Genomic DNA, 18,108 nt, shown 5'->3' with positions numbered 1-18,108 from the left:
GCCGTCATCGACCTCGGAGAAAACCGGCTGACACTACGAAAACCTGCTCCAGCGCTGGAGGAACCCAAAGCGACGTCATCCGCGGTCCGAGTCCTCGCAAATCACGTGCACTTGCCGCCGCGGTCCAGTGTTTTCGTACCCATCGGGATCGACGGGGCCTTTTGCGTCGACGTTCTGCTCGAGGGAAGCCTCCAGCTGCTTCTAGAAAGAGGGATCGGCGTCGCAAGAGGCATCGCGGAGCTCCAAGCCGGACACACTGTTGCACTCGTAACAAACTTCCGACAGGAGGCTCGTCACCTTAAGAAAGGCACCGCCGTGGGTCACGCCGAGGAGCTCATGGACTCAGCCGCAATCGCCGGAATAGCAGAAGACATCTCTTCGGGGCCACACGAGACAACGCCGCATTCGCAGTTTGACATCGATCCAGTCCTGCCTACCGCACAACGACGACAACTCAGTGACCTACTCGTCGAGTTCAGTGAGTGCTTCTCCACGTCGTCAAAGGTGCGCCAAACGACGGTTGCGAAACATCAAATTATTACTGATGACGACGCACTTCCTGCTCATCGGTCGCCGTACCGTGTATCTGTGAAAGAGAGAGAAGTCATCCAGAAGCAGGTCCAAGAAATGCTCGACGACGACATCGTCCAGCCCTGAAAAAGTCCGTGGGCTTCACCGGTAGTCCTGGTGAAAAAGAAAGACGGGACTCTTCGGTTCTGCGTGGACTATATATAGTCGACTAAACGCCGTCACAAAAAAGGACGTCTACCCGCTGCCACGCATCGACGACACTCTAGACCGGCTGCGCCACGCCCGATTCTTTTCGTCGATGGACCTGAAGAGTGTGTACTGGCAGATGGAGGTCGACGAACGGGATCGTGAGAATACTGCCTTCGTCACGCCGGACGGACTGTACGAATTTAAAGTGATGCCGTTCGGACTGTGCACAGCACCGGCGTCGTTCCAGCGCGTAATGGACACCGTTCTTTCCGGCCTGAAATGGAAAAGGTGCCTCGTCTATCTCGACGACGTCGGGGTATTCGCGAGCTTACGGCGAGCTGAAATTCCTGGGTCATGCCGTGAGTGCTCAGGGTGTAAGCCCTGATCCTGCGAAGACATCCGCTGTTGCTAAATTCCCGAAGCCATCAAACAAGAAAGCCATCAGAAGATTTCTTGGGCTGTGCGCTTACTACAGACGTTTCGTTCGCGATTTTGCCAAGATTTCTGCACCGCTCACGCATCTGACGAAGGGCGACGTGAACTTCCAGTGGGGGGAGGAGCAAGAACAAGCGTTCAAGGAACTGAAGGAAAGACTCCACCTATCCTCGGACACTTCGATCCATCAGCGGAAACGGATGTTCACACGGACGCCAGCAACGACGGACTCGGCGCGGTACTCGTCCAGAGGCAAGACGGAGCAGAGAGGGTGGTCGCTTACGCAAGCAGAGCACTGACCAAGGCAGAGAAAAATTACTCAACGACCGACAAGGAATGTCTCGCTGTCATCTGGGCGTTAACCAAGTTCCGCCCGTACCTGTACGGCATCCCGTTCCGCGTCGTCACGGACCACCACGCTCTCTGTTGGCTCGCCAACCTCAAGGACCCGTCAGGACGCCTCGCTCGCTGGAGCCTTCGACTGCAAGAATTTGACGTGACCATTGTGCACATGTCTGGCCGCAAGCATAATGACGTCGATTGTTTGTCTATAGGGCCCCAGTCGACTCGCCTCCTGACAGCACCGATGACTACGATGACGCCCGTTTTCTCGGAGCAATTACAAATACCGACATGGGAGCACTTCAGCGAGACGACCTGGAACTTCGCGCCGTGATAGACCACCTCGAAGGTCAAGGAAGTTCCGTTCCGCGATTCCTTACCCGAGACTTGTCAAGCTTCGTTCTGCGGCGAGGCGTGCTCTTCAAGAACTTCGGAAGCAGCAACCCTGCCTGGCTGCTGGTTGTTCCTGCCAGCCTGCGACAAGAAATATTTCAAGCATGCCACGACGACCCGACGGCTGGACACCTTGGCTACAGCAGGACGCTCGCCCGGATTCGTGACAAGTACTATTGGCCGAGCCTCCCGAAAACCGTCCATTTGTATACACGGTCGTGCCATGAGTGCCAACGACGTAAGAAGCCTCCGACGAAACCAGCAGGACTCCTGCAGCCCATATCTGCCCCGACTACGCCTTTCCAGCAGGTCGGGATGGATTTACTTGGTCCGTTTCCAACATCGGCGCATGGAAACCGTTGGATCATCGTCGCGACCGATTATCTTACACGATACGCCGAGACGAAAGCCCTTCCGTCAGGAACAGCGGTGGAAGTCGTTAAGTTTTTCGTCGAATCTATACTTATTCGACATGGCGCCCCCGAAGTCTTGATAACCGATCGAGGGTCATCGTTCTTGGCTCAGCTCACGCAACAGATCCTTCGGCTCAGCCTCACCAGCCATCGTCGGACCACCGCGTACCATCCCCAGACCAACGGACTAACGGAGCGGCTCAACAAGACGATCGCCGACCTGATCTCCATGTACGTCGACGTAGAGCACAAGACGTGGGACGAGGTATTACCATACGTCACGTTCGCCTACAACACCGCAGCTCAAGAAACAACTGGATTTACACCTATCGAGCTGGTGCATGGCAGAAAAGTAACGACCATGCTGGACGCGATGCTGCCCCATGAGCCAGTGGATAACGGATGCGACGATGCCCATGAGGTCAGTCAGAGAGCAGAAGAGGCACGCCAACTAGCCCGCCTTCGAATCCACGATCAACAGCGTGTCGACGCTCGCCGGTACAACCTCCGTCGTCGTTACGTCCACTTCCAGCCCGGAGACAGAGTATGGGTCTGGACTCCGATTCGCCGCCCTGGTCTCATCGAGAAACTGATAAACGGTATTTCGGACCCTACAAGGTACTTCGTCGACTAGGAGATCTGAACTACGATGTTCTACCCGACGCAACGCGCCCATCTGCAAGACGCCAGCCACGACCCGAGGTGGTGCACGTCGTCCTACTCAAGCCGTATTACGAACGATAGAACTCTGGACCTTCGTCAAAGAGTGAACTGTTAAAGGGGTACTCCGCCGATTTCTTCATGGTCCCCGATTTGCTTGAAATTTTGCTAAACTCGCCAAACAACATCGCCAAAATAGTATCCCAAATATTAGGTCAAAATAATTTTTTTTCACGAAGTTATTGAATTTACAATTTTGGTCTTCACCGTGTTTTTCAAACTGAAAGTCTCTACTGGCAACAATGAAAAAGTGACGTCATTGGAAGTGCAGGGGTTCACTCTTTGGACTGTAGAATTTGTTCCCAACTGATTTGAAGCAGTTTCATGGTGTCAAATGAATGTCTTGGAAGCTCGCTCCAGTCCCCGCGCTCCAGCACGGAACAAATAATTGGCATATTCTATTTTTTAGACTGCTCGCCCGACTGGCAAGCTGAACTTCCACTGACGTCACGGCCCTGAAAAGGGCGGGTATATTTGAATGTCTGTTTTTGCATCATTTTCATTTGCCGATTTCGCAATAACTATTATGAATTTCACGATATTAAATAGCATTCCAGAAAGGGTAAAGGCCTGGGAGTCAGAAAATATAGTTAGTTGAGGTAGCTCAAAAATCGGCGGAGTACCCCTTTAAGTGCGACTCGCGAGTCTGCTATCCTTTTGGTGTGGATCTGTGTTTTCGTTTTGTGCTGCATCGGGACGATGCACTTTTTAAAAAGGGGGGGGGGGGGGGATAATGCCGCGAGCGCAGCTGACCAGGAAGGCAGCGCGCTCGTGGTCTAACGGTTATCGCGCGTGCTTTCCACGCTGAAAGCCAGGGTTCGATTCCTGGCCGCGGAGGCGCATTTTTGTTGACTCTGTAAAGTAATGTTCTGGTAAATTCGAGAACCATGTTGGGCTTGTTCGAGGTCAGAATGTTCTACGCGCCGAACCTTCCACGCCGAACGACCCAGAAACCCACGAGGGTACATAAGGGATTCCGCAAGGCGAGCGGAGTCAGTTTCGCCCCAGCGTTCGACTCTGCTGCTACGCCGACTTCGACGACCGCGACGCTCTGTTGTTATCTTTTGTACCCTTTTATGTTTGGCACAAGTTCGCCCCATTAAACGTTTATTTCTTTCTCTTTGTTTATTGTTTTTTTGGCCACCACCCGTGACAATATGCCAAGTTTCACACCAATGAAGAATAACGTTTATATCCGTCTGGAGCTTGATAACATATGAATCATCATTATTTCACGGTGAATGACACAATCATCTGCGAAAAGGTTAATTGAGGAAGAAATGTTATTCGGAAGGTCATTAATGAGGATTAAAAACAGAAGTGGGCCTAATACAGAACCCTGAGGCACGCCGGAGGTCACTGACGCAAGCGGAGATGTATGGTTATTGGAGGTAACGAACTGGAATCGGTTAGTAAGAAAGCACTGGATCCAAGCTATAACGTTAGCATCAATGCGAAGGATATTTAGTTTCAACAAAAGCAACTCAAGTGAGACTTTTATCGAACGCCTTCGAGAAATACAAAAATACTCAGCCTATCTAAGACCCCATATCAAGAAGGGTCCGGCCGAGTTGGTTCTACCGAAACACCGAAGGACAGGTCAGTGCTTTGCTGCCCCGGCGGCGCGCCAGAGATGAAGGCTACTTTTGAAAGTGCCACCAAATCAACACGACATCCGTCAAAACACAGACGACATGCAACAAGTGCCACGGAGAAACTCACTTGTAATTCCTCTCCTATAATTTCCCAGCGATTGTTCTTAGCGTTATTATCTAGGTAGTTTGGCTGCGTCTTCTCATATTAAGAGGGAAACAGTCGCACAGTTTCAAGGAACCGCTCCGTTGGGGAAGGCATCGGGGGGAAATAGGGATAGCAGACGACACGAAACACGTCTTTCGGAACGTGAAAGACGGGCGGAGGACCGGCTTGAGCGTCGCCATGGCATCGCAACGTCACTATCAACGCCACCTCCCATTGGCTCCCCTCTTCTGCGGCGAGCAGCGGCGAGCTCTGAACCGCACAAGGGGCGGTTGGTTCTGCGGCGCTGTACCTCGCGCCGCCGAAGCCGAAAACTGGTTTTGGTCGGCAGCCGGCCGCGCCGACCGTCGCGCCGTAGGCCTCCGCGACGCCAATGTGGTCGTGCCTTATGGTGAATTCCGCTCGCAGGTCTCGAGCGCTCCAAAAGCGCTCCATTTGGAGCGCGCATATTCCGCTCGTAGATCTGGCTCGAGTTGGTCATCTTCCGCTCGTAGATCTCTGGCACCGCCCGCTCCACGGAGCGCCCCAAACCTCGCCGAACTTGCTCTGCGGGAGTTGACAGATCTCTCCGGAAATTGACAGGGCGGCCCACGTGATTTCCGTCTAAATTGGCAGCGCGCATGCGCGGCGAGGTTGGAGAGGACTTGGCGGGCCGGTTGGGGCGTCGAGTTGGAACTGTGTGGGTGCGTCGGTTGTCTACGCGGGATTGTGACGGCTCGAACGCTTCTACCTCGCGTACATCAGGGATACAAAGCCGGTACTGTGGAGCGTGGTAAATCGTAAGCGCTGACATCTGTGATTGTGAGAGGAAGAACGACAGAAAAGCCGGAGGCAGACGCAAGGTTAGGCCTGTTCATTCTGCAGCCATGATTGTTTACCTTTTTACACTGCATTCCGCCGGCGCTTTAACGTGAAATAAAGCAAGAAGTGATTAGGCAATGACCGCGCAAGTGATTGTTTCCTACCTCTGTGTTTATTAAAGCCGTACCAGAAATCTGAACTCCACCGCTGGCAATCGCTGTCCGTGCCCCGCCGCTTCGAGGTGGCCGAAAGGTATGCGACGGTACCGAACGCGGACGCATTCGTGATTTGTGACATGGGCGCCGTGGTATGCATAATTTCGCCCGGCCTGTGTCGCGTGTTATTTCTGCAGCTAAGCAGTGACAATCGTCACTGGTCGTCGGAAAGATCAGTCGGTTGAGGCGTTGGTGGGCTTGTCAAGTTCGAGCAGCGGCCATTTTGAACGGCGAAGGGGGAAGCCTGGAAGCGGTGGGGAGGGGTGTGGGGGAGGTCGCTCCAAAAATGCAAGTTTATCTTCCCCTCGTCGATTCGGAGCGGGTCCCACGGAGCGGAATTTTGCCTCCCTCGCGGATTTTTGAAAGCGCTCCGGATCTACGAGTGGAATTCACCATTAATATGTTTTGCGAGCGCAATGTGCTTGAAGCCGTATGTAAAGGCTCAATTCGTCGAAAGCAAGTTTCGCCTGTCTCGCGGGGTGATCAAAGCTTCCTTTGCACGCCGAAGTGCTGCCTCTCTGCTTTCGTAAGCTTGGATACCGATCAGGAATCGACGCCGCGCCAAAGTTTTTAGGTGTGTTGCATCATAGATGGGCCACGGAGTTCTATCGTCCAGCTGTTCCGGCAAGTTGCCATCAATAAAAAGGGAAAAAATCTGTATGGTCGGTCTGATACGCTATTAACCATGGCGATGTTCCAAATAAACCCTAATGGATCACATGGCAGCACAATTAGTGCAACGCTTTGGAGCAAGGAACGTTTTGAAGGCAAAACTACAATACAGCGAGACTGAAAATCTTTAAAACGCGGCCCATATAGTCGTGTGCCACCTATTGACCAGTCACAATTCCCTTAAGGAATTGTGACTGGTCAACAAATGCATTGCTGCTTTTAGGTAGCAGCGCTGAGGTGCCAGTTTCCGACTTGAGCGTCGTCGCCGTCGCCGTCGGCGTAACCGTACGCGTTACATTATGGGAATAATGCAAGCGGGTGTAACCGCGCGTTGCATTGTGGGATAATTTCCCTGATAAATTAAGCTGGGATATTATCCAGCTAAACTTTGCGGGAAATTTTTTTCTGTCCTACTCAGCTGGTTAATTTTTCGTTAAATTTAGTGAGAACATTTTCCGGTAAATTTAGCGGTAACATTTCCCCACTAAATTGGGCGGGAAAATCCCCCCCCCCCCCCCCCCCGGCCTAAATTTAGTCGTAAGATTTTGCAGCTAAGTTTAGCAGGAATATTTCCCCCATAATGTTAGAGGAAGAATTGCACTGCTAAATTTAGTGGAAAAATTTCACAGCCAAATTTATCGAAGTTCCCCGCTAAATTATGCCAAATGACTTCCCACTAAATTAAGCAGAAAACCTTCCCCGCTAACTCTAGCGGAAAACATTCCCCGGTAAGGTTAGCGGGAAAACTTTCCCGCCATATTTAGCGGGGAAATGTCTCCTCTACATTTAGAGGGAAAATTTCCCCGCTACATCTGTCAGAAAAGTTTTCCCGCTAAATATAGCATGAAAATTTCCCCGCTAAATTTGTCAGAAAAATTTCCCGCTCAATTTGTCAGAAAAATTTCCCCGCTAAATTTAGCCGGGAAATTTTCACGCTATATTTAGAGGGGAAACTTTACCGCTAATTTTAGGGGAAAATTTTTCCGCTAAATTTGACGCAAAAACTTACCAGCTAAATTTAGCAGAATATTTCCCCGCTGTATTTAGCGGGAACATTTCTGTGCTAAATTTAGCGGGCAAATTTTTAATTTAGCGAAAATGTTTCGCTAAATGGGATGGGGACCAGGAGGGGAGGAGGGGTGAGTACGGAGGAAGAGGAAGGGCATACGTCCTCCCCTCCGTTCGCTCCTCTCCTCCTCCTCAAGAGCTGTGCTCCATTTCGGCATTACAGAGAACTGCAAACGTCTTTCATTTTTGAACAATGGAGCCAGGGGCGTAGAAAGTGTTAGGTAAGTAAGCGGAGGGGGGTGCACAGAAATATCATTTTTGTTCTACTGAAGTGATTGCCATAAGCGTCTAGTAAAAAAAAAAAAAAAAACGCGTCGCCGCAGCCTTTTTCTTTTCTTTTGTCCCAACTGGATACTGGATCAAGCGCGTTTCCGGACCGCGGGTGCTGCAAGTTACAGATGCAGTCGTCAAAGTAAAGCAAAATGCTGCTCCAGAGGCACATGCGGCTTTGCGCACATTGCACTAAAAAAAACATACACATGGCGTCGATTCCTGATCAGTATCCAAGCGTGCGAAAGCACAGTGACGCAGCACTTCGGCGTGCCCTTGATCACTTCGGGAGACTGGCGAAACTTGCTTTCGGTAAGTTACGCCCTTTTTTTCCTGCACTGTGCTTTCGTTAAAATTTCCATCTGTTCCAACGGCAAGAAAAAAATTGGGTGGTGCATATGTTTATACAGCCTAGAACTTGGTCTGCCTCAACGGGCGACGAGTCTCCCAGCTGTAGGTGAGCGATTTAGGCAGTGCAGTACAACTGCTAGCCTGGGGTCTTTAACGTACACCACGCAGTAGTGATACACGACCGTACGCGGTACGATGATCATCCAGATCGAAACGGGCAGGAGTGGGGGAACACTGTAGTTGGGGATTGAACCCAGGATCTCTGGGTTCTGCTGCGCGAGCTTTCGCCCCACGTGCTCCGAGCTAGTGTGCGCTAGTCCACTCGGTGAATGTCTACTTTCAAATTCGGCGGGAGGCTCCCGCCACGTCGTACCGCGAATGCGTTGTAAACATAAAAAGCATCCGGGCCACTACATTTCACTGATGCGTGGCGAAATCAGGGCACCCTTTTTCCTGCCGGTTACATTGAACACCGAGAAGCTGGTGGAAAGGACCGCGCCTCGAGCCCTGGTTTATCCTTACAATACAACGAAACATCAACGGCCGGGTCATCGGGCACCTTGCAATGTGTACTTATGTACATCTCGAAACTATGCCGAAATGCCAAACAGGTGGAAAGCTCGGACACAGGAGCCAGCGGCCAGGCTACGTACTCTCATCCCTTGTAAGTAAGATTAAGGTTTTAATGGCGCAGCAGCAACGGAGGCCCTAATGCGCCAAACAAAATGTTTATTAAGACTCAGCAAAACAGATGCTAGGCTAGAAAAGATTTTTATAACTTGTGTAGATAACCAGTTTTGTTAAGAAAATTAAAAACTCGTCTAAGTGGTACTAAGGCATTGTCACCAAGTAAAAACATAGGGTGAAAGGGTAGATAGTCTCTAAAAAGTTCAGGAAAACATGATACGCGCAGTTGATGATAAAACCTACACTCCCATAGAATGTGTAAAATTGTAAGTAATTCCCCTCAATGGGCACAAAGTGCAACTTCTTCGCCACAGAGGAGGTACATATGCGTCAGACGTGAATGGCCGATTCTCAAGCGACAAAGCATAACCTCGAGACGACGGTTTCTGTGAAATGAACTTTCCCAGATGCCGATCATTGGTTTAATCACGTGGAGCTTGTTGGTTTCAGTGTCCCATTCTAGCTGCCAAGTCTTTAAAACAGATTTTTTTTAAAAGTGGTTTAAAATCCTGGTGGATTTTAAAAGTGGTTTAAAAACCCAAAATATGCTATTGAATCTGTGGCAGATGCAGCCAAACGATCCGCACTTTCATTCCCTGCAATTCCCACGTGACTTGGCACCCAGCAAAAATTTGATATTACATCCAAGGCGCAGAGCTCTGTTTACTTTAAAACGAACATGTTGTGTAAGTACATTCTTTGTGGAAATTCTGGAAGAGATAGCAGCTAAGACGCTTTGTGAATCGACAAAAATGACTGCGTTTAATACACTGTTATCCAGAATATGCTCAATGGCTAATAAAATACCATAGAGCTCTGCAGTGAAGATGCTTGCCATTGAGTCAAGCTGCACAGCTCTTCCAAAGCTACTAGAATAAACTGCACAACCAACGGAACATAAAGATTTCAACCCGTCGGTATAGTATTCGGCGCAACCGTTAGATATCCTTTCTTGCAAAGATAGAAACTCTTGCTGAAGAAACTGTGGAGCCACGGTCTTCTTACTGTATTTGGTGAAAGACCAGTCACAACATACGGGTAGCTCATTCCAAGGGGCAATTCTCTCCATAGATTTTAGCAAGTTAACACCACTTGTGAAAGGGACAGGGAGGTTGAAAGAGCTTCAAATACTTTGAACTCGAAAACCTAGGGGGCGCACAATTGTTGGCTTGTTTTCAAACAAATCACAGAACTGAGGAATCTGTAAAATACTATAAGCAGGATTTTTCGGATCTGAAAGCACTTTGTAATAACAACACAGGCTCAAGTACTGTCGCCGTTTTTCCAGAGACATTTGATGGGTGTCCACATACAAGCTTAATACGGGTGACGTGCGAAATGCCCCAGTGGCAAGCCGGAGTCCGAGGCGATAAACCGGATCTAACATCTTTAGAGTGGAAGGTCGTGCCGAACCATAAACAATCGCTCCATAATCCAGACGTGACCGAACTAAAGCATTGTACAAACGTAGGAGACATCGTCTGTCAGATCCCCAAGATATATGTGAGAGCACCTTAAGGATGTTTGAGGATCGAAAGCACTTTTGCTTTACTTCCTTTAAATGAGACTTGAATGTAAGCTTTTTATCGAAGACCATGCCTAAATATTTATGTTCCTGCTTCACCGATATTTCTATGTTATTCAATTGTAAGGTTGGGTCCAAAGTCAAACCTCGTCGCAGTGAAAACGGCACACACACAGTTTTTTCTGGGGAAAACTTAAAACCATTTTCATTTGCCCACTTGGTCATTCTGTTTATTGTGAGCTGCAGTTGCCGTTCACAACTGGAAAGGTTGCAGGACGAAAAGTATATTTGCACATCATCCACGTAAAGCGAGTATGAAACAGATGACGGTATAACTTGAGCCAGACTGTTTATCTTAACTGCAAATAAGGTGGCACTTAAGACTCCGCCTTGGGGGACACCATTTTCTTGTAAGAAGACATTGGATAAAGTCGAGCCTAATCGAACTTGAAATGTACGTTCACTTAAAAAATTCTGCAAGCAACGAAGCATGCGGCCACGCACTCCACAGTTGTACAGATCTCGAAGGATACCATACCTCCACGTAGTGTCATATGCCTTCTCTAGATCAAAAAACACTGACACACAATGCTGGCGGTGTACAAAGGCCTCACGTATGACGGTCTCAAGTCGAACCAGATGGTCCATGGTCGACCGTCCAGCACGAAAGCCACACTGCTTAGTGTCAAAAAAGTTTTTCTCTTCCAAAAGGAACACAAGGCGGCGATTTATAAGCCTTTCATAAGTTTTCCCCAAGCAGCTTGTAAGTGCTATGGGGCGGTAGCTGGTAGCCAAAGAGGGATCTTTTCCAGGTTTCAGCAAAGGTATAACATGGGCACTTCTCCAAGAATGCGGGAAAGCAGCAGCTTCCCATAGGTAGTTGAAAAAGGACAACAGGTGGGACAAAGATTCATGAGACAGGTGCTTAAGCATCTCGTAGTGAATTCTGTCTGGCCCAGGTGCAGATTTCTTTTTTAGGCTGAGAGCAATTTCCAGTTCACACATTGTGAACGGTCTATTGTATGCAACAGAGTTGAAGCCTGACATAGTGATTTTCTGCTTCTCAGCGGTAGACCGGTACTTTAAGAACTCTGTGCTGTAATTGGAAGAGCTGCAGACATGCTGAAAATGTTCTGCGAGGAAGTCTGCTTGTCCTGTTAGAGATGCTGAGATTGAAGGAAAAAGTGGAATCCTGAAAGCATGGTACTGCCCGCGAACTTTTTTGAGACGATCCCATACTTCTTTAGCAGTAACGAAACTATTTAAGGATGAAACATACTTTGTCCATGAAGCCCACTTGGCCTGTCTTCGCGTCCACCGAGCTTGTGCTCTTTTTTTCTTAAACTCTATCAAATTAGGGAAAGTTGGATAGCGCCGAAAAGTTCCCCACGCCTTGTTCTGGCTTTTCCGAGTGGAAGTACATTCCTCATTCTACCAGGGCTTGCACCTCCGGGGAAGATTTCCTGAGGTCTGTGGAATTGAAGCAGAAGCAGCATTTATAATGCATTTTGTAACGTAAAGCGTTGCATCTTCAGGAGTCATATGAAGAAACAAGGAGGAATCGAGTGTAGCTTCTAAACCAAAAATAGACCAGTCGGCCTTTTCCAATTTCCATCGTGGAAGGCGGGTTGGTATCGATGAAACTGGTAAAACGCTCTCTAAAATTATGGGTAGATGGTCGCTTCCAAAAGGATTGTCTAAAACGTTCCATGAAAAGCATGAAAGTAGAGATGGTGATGATAGTGATAGGTCGATAGATGTAAAAGTGTTGTGGGCAACGCTAAAAAATGTTGGTTCTTTCTTATTGAGCAGGCAGATTCCAGTTGATAATAAAAGCCTTTCAATAACTCCACCTCGAGGGTCTTGACGAGAGCTTCCCCACAAAGGATGGTGGGCATTAAAATCACCAAGAATTAAAAAAGGTTTGGGAAGTTGTTTGATGAGTGCTTGAAGTTCATGGAGATGCAGCGGAACATTAGGTGGTAAGTAGAGTGATACTAGAGTGATGAGGCGATCAAGAAAGATGCGAACTGCAACTGCCTCGAGTGAAGTTTGTAAAGGAACTTCAGCACATGCCACTCCACTTTGAACCATCACTGCTACACCACCCGAAGGGGTTGAGGAATGGCGGTCCTTCCTAAACACTTGTTGATGACGCAAAACCTGCGTGTGCGAATCAGTCAGATACGTCTCCTGTAGGCAAATAGCAACAGGTCGGAACTCATCAAAGAACGAATTGATGTCATCTATGTTACGTAGAAGGCCGCGACAGTTCCACTGCGTAATGCCTATATGCTTAGCCAGTGCAAAAGTGAATATAAAAACTGGTAAAAAGTAAAATGAGGTGACTATGGCTTAAAATCTATTTTTTTGCGCGGGGCGTTTTTCTTCTTTACAGCCTCTTTCTGCTGGCCAGTAGAGTCACTGGTGGCAGAAAGAGAGGAGTCAGATCCAGCGAGTAAACTTTCCTCGCCGGACTTGGGTCCACCCTCGTCCATAGGCTCCTCAGGGGGAGCCGGAGGGAGACCTGGTGGGGTAGGCAGCCTTAACGGCTCACTAGGTCTCTGTTGGGTCGAGACGCGGGGTTGTCCCCGGCCTCGAGGAGGCAGGGAGGCAGGGGCGGCGGGGGTTGCCGTCCCTTGCTTCAAGGTGGACGTTGACGGAACAGCGTCCACCGTGTGGTTGGGGTGCAGTGCAGCTGGCATTGCACCCGCTGGTTTTAGAGGGGACACTGACGGGAGACACACCCCCCCAGGAGGGGTCTGTGTTCCCGCCGATGCCATTACGGGTCGTGTGGGTCCCCTGCGCACGACCTCGGCATACCCTCCTTTAGATAGGAAGGTGAAACGTTTTTTAGCCTCATGGTAGGAGATGTTTTCTGTGGTCTTCAAAGTAAGTATTTCTTTCTCTTCTTTCCATTTTGGACAAGAGCGCGAGTATGCTGGGTGACGGCCATCACAGTTGACACATCTCGGTTCGCTCTCACAACTGTCAGCAACATGCTCTTTACTGGAGCACTTCGCGCAAGTGTCACATCCCCGGCAGCTCCGTGACCCATGGCCGAACCTTTGGCATTTAAAGCACCGCTGGGGATTCGGCACATAGGGGCGAACACGGCACCGGAGGTAGCCTGCCTTTATGGCCTCTGGGAGAGTGGTGGTGTCAAAGGTCAGTATAATGTGCCTTGTTTTACGCTCTACACCCTCACGATGAAGGGTGATGCGACGAGCGGCAACAACTCCTTGGTCTGAAAGGCCTTCAACGAGTTCTTCCTCAGATGAGTCCATTAGGTCGTCCTCCGAGATAACTCCTTGAACTGTATTAAGTCTGCGGTGCGGAGTAACGTTTACTCTGTATTCAGACACAGCGTTGAGAGAAAGAAGGGCATCACTTTGCTTTTTGGTGCTGATCTCAACAAGAAGATCACCGGATGGCATCTTTTTAGCAGAGTAATCTTTCCCAACGATTCCTTCCAGTACCTTGGCGACTAAAAAAGGGGACAGTTTGGCAAGTGGTTTTTCTTCTTCAGAGTGTAAGACCAGGATTTTTGGAAATTTTTCGAGTACTTTGGATGTTTTGGGAGTGACTTGAGCTTCGGTGCGGCCCCTTTTGGGGGGCCGATCAAAAGGATTAAGTTTGGAACCCATATAAAGGGGGAGGGTTTTCGGAAACTGTGGTGCACCGCCCACCACCGAGCCCAACAAGGGAATAGGTAACGCTCCATAACAAGAATGGCTTTGCTGAAGACGTTACTCTATTAGTGCTGCCCAGTCTCTATAACCAAGAGTGGTTCTGGACAAGGTGTCTGTCGCCACCCAAGGTTAGCCCTTGCCGCCAAAGGAGTTGAAAAGGAAAGAAGAGAAATGAGAAGAGTGAAAAGGAGGAGAAGACAAGGGTGAAAGTAGAGAGGGGATAGTAGAAGTGGCGACTCGACTGAATCATCCTGGCCGGGCCTTACCAGGACTCCCGTCTACGGGAAGCGGGGGCCGAAGTGGTGTATTGCCTCGCCCGGGGGGGCCCCGAAGGGTCCAAACCTACCCCGGGCTCGGCTCAACCACCAGGATGCCCTTTTCCCTGGACACGGGAAAGCCACGTACAGCCATACGTGGGCGGGCAAACCCGCATGGCTCGGGGCTCTCATCCCTTGTGACTAATATTTTATAATATGAAAGAGCACTTCTTAAACCTGTAGCAGACAATACCGTCGACACACCCGTAGCAGACCAAATACTCGGCGAGCGTGGACGACCATCGGGGCAGCGGAATGATACAAAAGTGCAGGCGAGATAGCATGACCTATTGCCGGCGTGTGATTGGCTCCGGCCACACGTAGCTTTGGCTGCGCTCAGACAAAAGCTGATACGAAGTATAACGAACATTTTAGGTCGAATGCTTGAGATGCTGAGTGTAGTAGATAAGGAGCCGAGCGCGGCTTTGTCGACTCACGGCCAGCTGTCACGCCGACGCACTGTTGCTCGCTGACAGGCGCTGTCGACGCGCATCTTTTTTTTTAGAGTGCAGCTCTTAGGGGCCCGTTTCCGGCTTGAGCGGCGTCGGCGTCGCCGTCGGCGTAACCGCGCGGTGCATTATGGGAAATGCCCCATAATGCACCGCGCGAGCCCCCCACCGGGGCCACGTGACCTCGGGGGGGGGGGGGGGGCGTGACCCCCCCCGAGGTCACGTGACCCCCTCCTCGAGGTCACGTGACCCCCGCCGATGCCGCGTGACCCCCGATGACGTCATCGTCACTGATGACGTCACCGGCATCCACATCGTCATCATCACTGATAACGTCATTAGTGACGTCACTGATGACGTCACCGGCATCCACATCGTCATCATCACTGATGACGTCACCGGCATCCTCATCGTCATCATCACTGATGACGTTACCGACATCCGCATCGTCATCGTCATCATCACTGATGACGTCATCAGTGACGTCACTGATGTCGTCACCGGCATCCGCATCACCGGCGGTTTTTTTTTGGAAAAAAATTTCCAAAATTTCCATCAGTGACGTCACTGATGACGTCACCGACATTCGCATCGTCATCATCACTGGTGAAGTCATCAGTGACGTCACTAATGATGTCATCGGTATCCGCATTGTCATCGTCACTGATGACGCCATCAGTGACGTCAGTGATGACATCATCGGCATTGGGGGGTCACGTGACACCCTCCTGGTTAGCTGAACCCCCCCCCCCCCAGTACCCTTCCCTCCTCCTCCTCAAGAGCTGCGCTCTAATTCGGCGTTACAGGGAGTTGTAAGCGGCTTTCACTTTTTTTTTTGCTGTTGTTTCTAGTCACAAGTTTGCCGATTAAATCTTTATTTTTTGTTTTACGGTTGTCGATCCATTCGCGAATCTGACAATATGCATCTGTTATGGTCAGTACGTTTGATATCACAGATGTGCACCAAAGCAAATATGCTGTCAGAAATCCTTGAAACGTGTGCTGGCCTGTACTTCGACCTTGATACATTTCACGTCGTTGTCATACCTGATTCGGCTTCGTAGTGTTTTCACCTTCTCAAATATTGCGGAAGAGCTCCGCGGGAAGGCGTTCGCTCCCTCACCCACCTAGAGCGTCGATCAAAGCTGTGCACGGGCACTCTTCGCTTCCGAAATCCCACAGAATGTTGACCCCGAGAATATAAGTTCCGCCAACCGTCATCAACCTCACTCAACGCGGTCATGTACCACTTACGGGTCTATTCCGCGATGAAAATTTGGGTGACCGCCAGGGGCGCTGCAGTCAGCAGGCGAGTCAGCGGTTCCGGAAGTTTTTAGAGAGTCCACATTACAGGGAATTTCCAACTGTTCCATCGGGATCATGTGGTTTAGGGCCTGGTCTTCAATACGGGCTGCGAAGAGGTGACGAACGTGTTGGTCGTCTGCGATAGTCTCCGTCTTTCTGCCTGCTTGCCTCCTTGCCAAATGAAAACACTGCGCGTCCAGACTTGCGACCAATCCTCAACGGAGGCGTCCGCCATTAAAGACATGGTTCCTCTCTACAATCTAGGCTCAATGAGAATGCTCATCGCTCCTCGCGCACCTCTTTATCATTGCGCACATACGGCGCCCGTCACGCTTCCCCTTCTAGCCACTACCGATACTCCAGCAGTTACGCTTTATTTAGCGACTCAACATTCACAAATAGCATTTCTTGGGCAATAGATCTATGGCATTACCTAAAAAGCCTATACATAAACACGTACATAAGAAACACTTAGTGAACTAAATAAAGTTTACAGGCCTAAAGGCAACAAATACAAAGTAACACCCGCAAAGAATATTTTTATGCTCACACACATAAAACACCCGAAATACACTCCTCCGGATTTCTGCCTCCAGAGTAGATGGCAGAGACTACTGCGCGGTTGACATTACACTCCGTCAGAAGGCGCCACGTTAGTTTCCGCGTCCTTGGGGACGACTACTTCGTACAGGTCGTTCCTCCTCTGTTTGGCGACGGGCAGCTGTTGCTTCACCGCATCCAGGTAGTCTATATTGACATCAGCAAGCACGATCTCTTCATCGACCCCAGCCGACCGGACCACCTTACCAGTGGGATCTACCGGCATGCTGTGTCCCCAAAGGACGTAGTAGGCCGTTTCGTCCCTCGAGGGCGACACGGACGCCACGTAGACCTGGTATTCAGCCGCCCTAGCCCTCGAAGTTAGCTCCCAGTACAACGGACCGTTGTACATGTTGAACGCTGCCGGATACACCATCAACTTGCAGCCGAGCCGCTCGTACAGCTCGGCAAAAGATGAGAACACGATGTCGTAGCATACGGCGACGCCCACTTTGCAGTACGGGGTGTCAAAGGTGGTCACCGCCCGAATCGCTGAACGTGAACTTGCTGGGGACGTCGGTCGCGTAGAGGTGTACCTTGCGGTGCTTGGCCAGCAGTGAACCGTCCGGTCCGTGGACCAAGCAGGCGGCGTAGAGTTTGTCATCCTCCCTCTCCGACAACGTTCCGCCAATGAAGTAGACCTGGTTGTCGCTGGCCCAGCGTGACAGCATCTCGCTGAACTTCCCCGGAATCGGCTCGGCGTACTTTACGATGTACTTCGGCTCGTACGGGAAGCTGAAGCATTCTGGCAGGCTGATCATCTTCGCTCCCGCAGATCTTTGATCTGCGGGAGCGAAGATCAACTCACTCGCTCTTTCTTTGATCAACTCACTCGCTCTTTCGAGGTTTTTCGAAATGTTGGGCGTCACCGCAAGTTGTAGCAGGGCAAGACGAAACTTGTTCATCGCCATGATTCGGGAATCGGAGCGAATATTACCTTGGCCTCAGGGTCTGGATTAAAGGCGCACGATACAAGTGGAACGATCCGTTTACAAGACGTGTGTCATCCGTGTTCTGCGAGCTACAGGTGCGAGCGGAGCCTTTTACATCCCAGGCGCGGTGATTGTTTTTAATTGGCGTTTGAAATCACGCGACACCAACGCGGCCCCAAACAGAAGAGGAGGCCTACGCAAACCGTCATACTCTAGGCGTCCCAGACCCTCCCCCAAGCGGCGAACATGCCGTACCACCCCTTGAGCTAGAGTCCGAAAACGCGGATGACGAGATTGTCGTCCGTGTTCTCGTCCCTGTTTTCGAAACGCAGGCCTTGCAACTGTGGCACGACTAGTAACTTTAGCGCGCGTCCGCGCTTCCCACCTGCTTCAGGTCTCTCTGAAAGTGACTGCATTAGTGGCTCTTCATGACGCTCAGTGGG

The 18,108-nt window shown here is 50.2% G+C and overlaps 1 pseudogene; it reads right to left on the bottom strand.

Annotated features, from left to right (window-relative positions):
- Positions 1 to 16,761: 16,761 nt before the first annotated feature.
- LOC120841485 lies at positions 16,762 to 17,644 on the bottom strand (annotated as a pseudogene).
- Between the last annotated feature and the right edge of the window lie 464 nt (positions 17,645 to 18,108).

This window comes from Ixodes scapularis, unplaced genomic scaffold (genome assembly GCF_016920785.2).
Source record: "Ixodes scapularis isolate PalLabHiFi unplaced genomic scaffold, ASM1692078v2 PGA_scaffold8__174_contigs__length_109621045, whole genome shotgun sequence".
NCBI classification, from domain to species: Eukaryota; Metazoa; Arthropoda; class Arachnida; order Ixodida; family Ixodidae; genus Ixodes; species Ixodes scapularis.
This window is presented reverse-complemented; position numbering and strand designations above follow the sequence as displayed.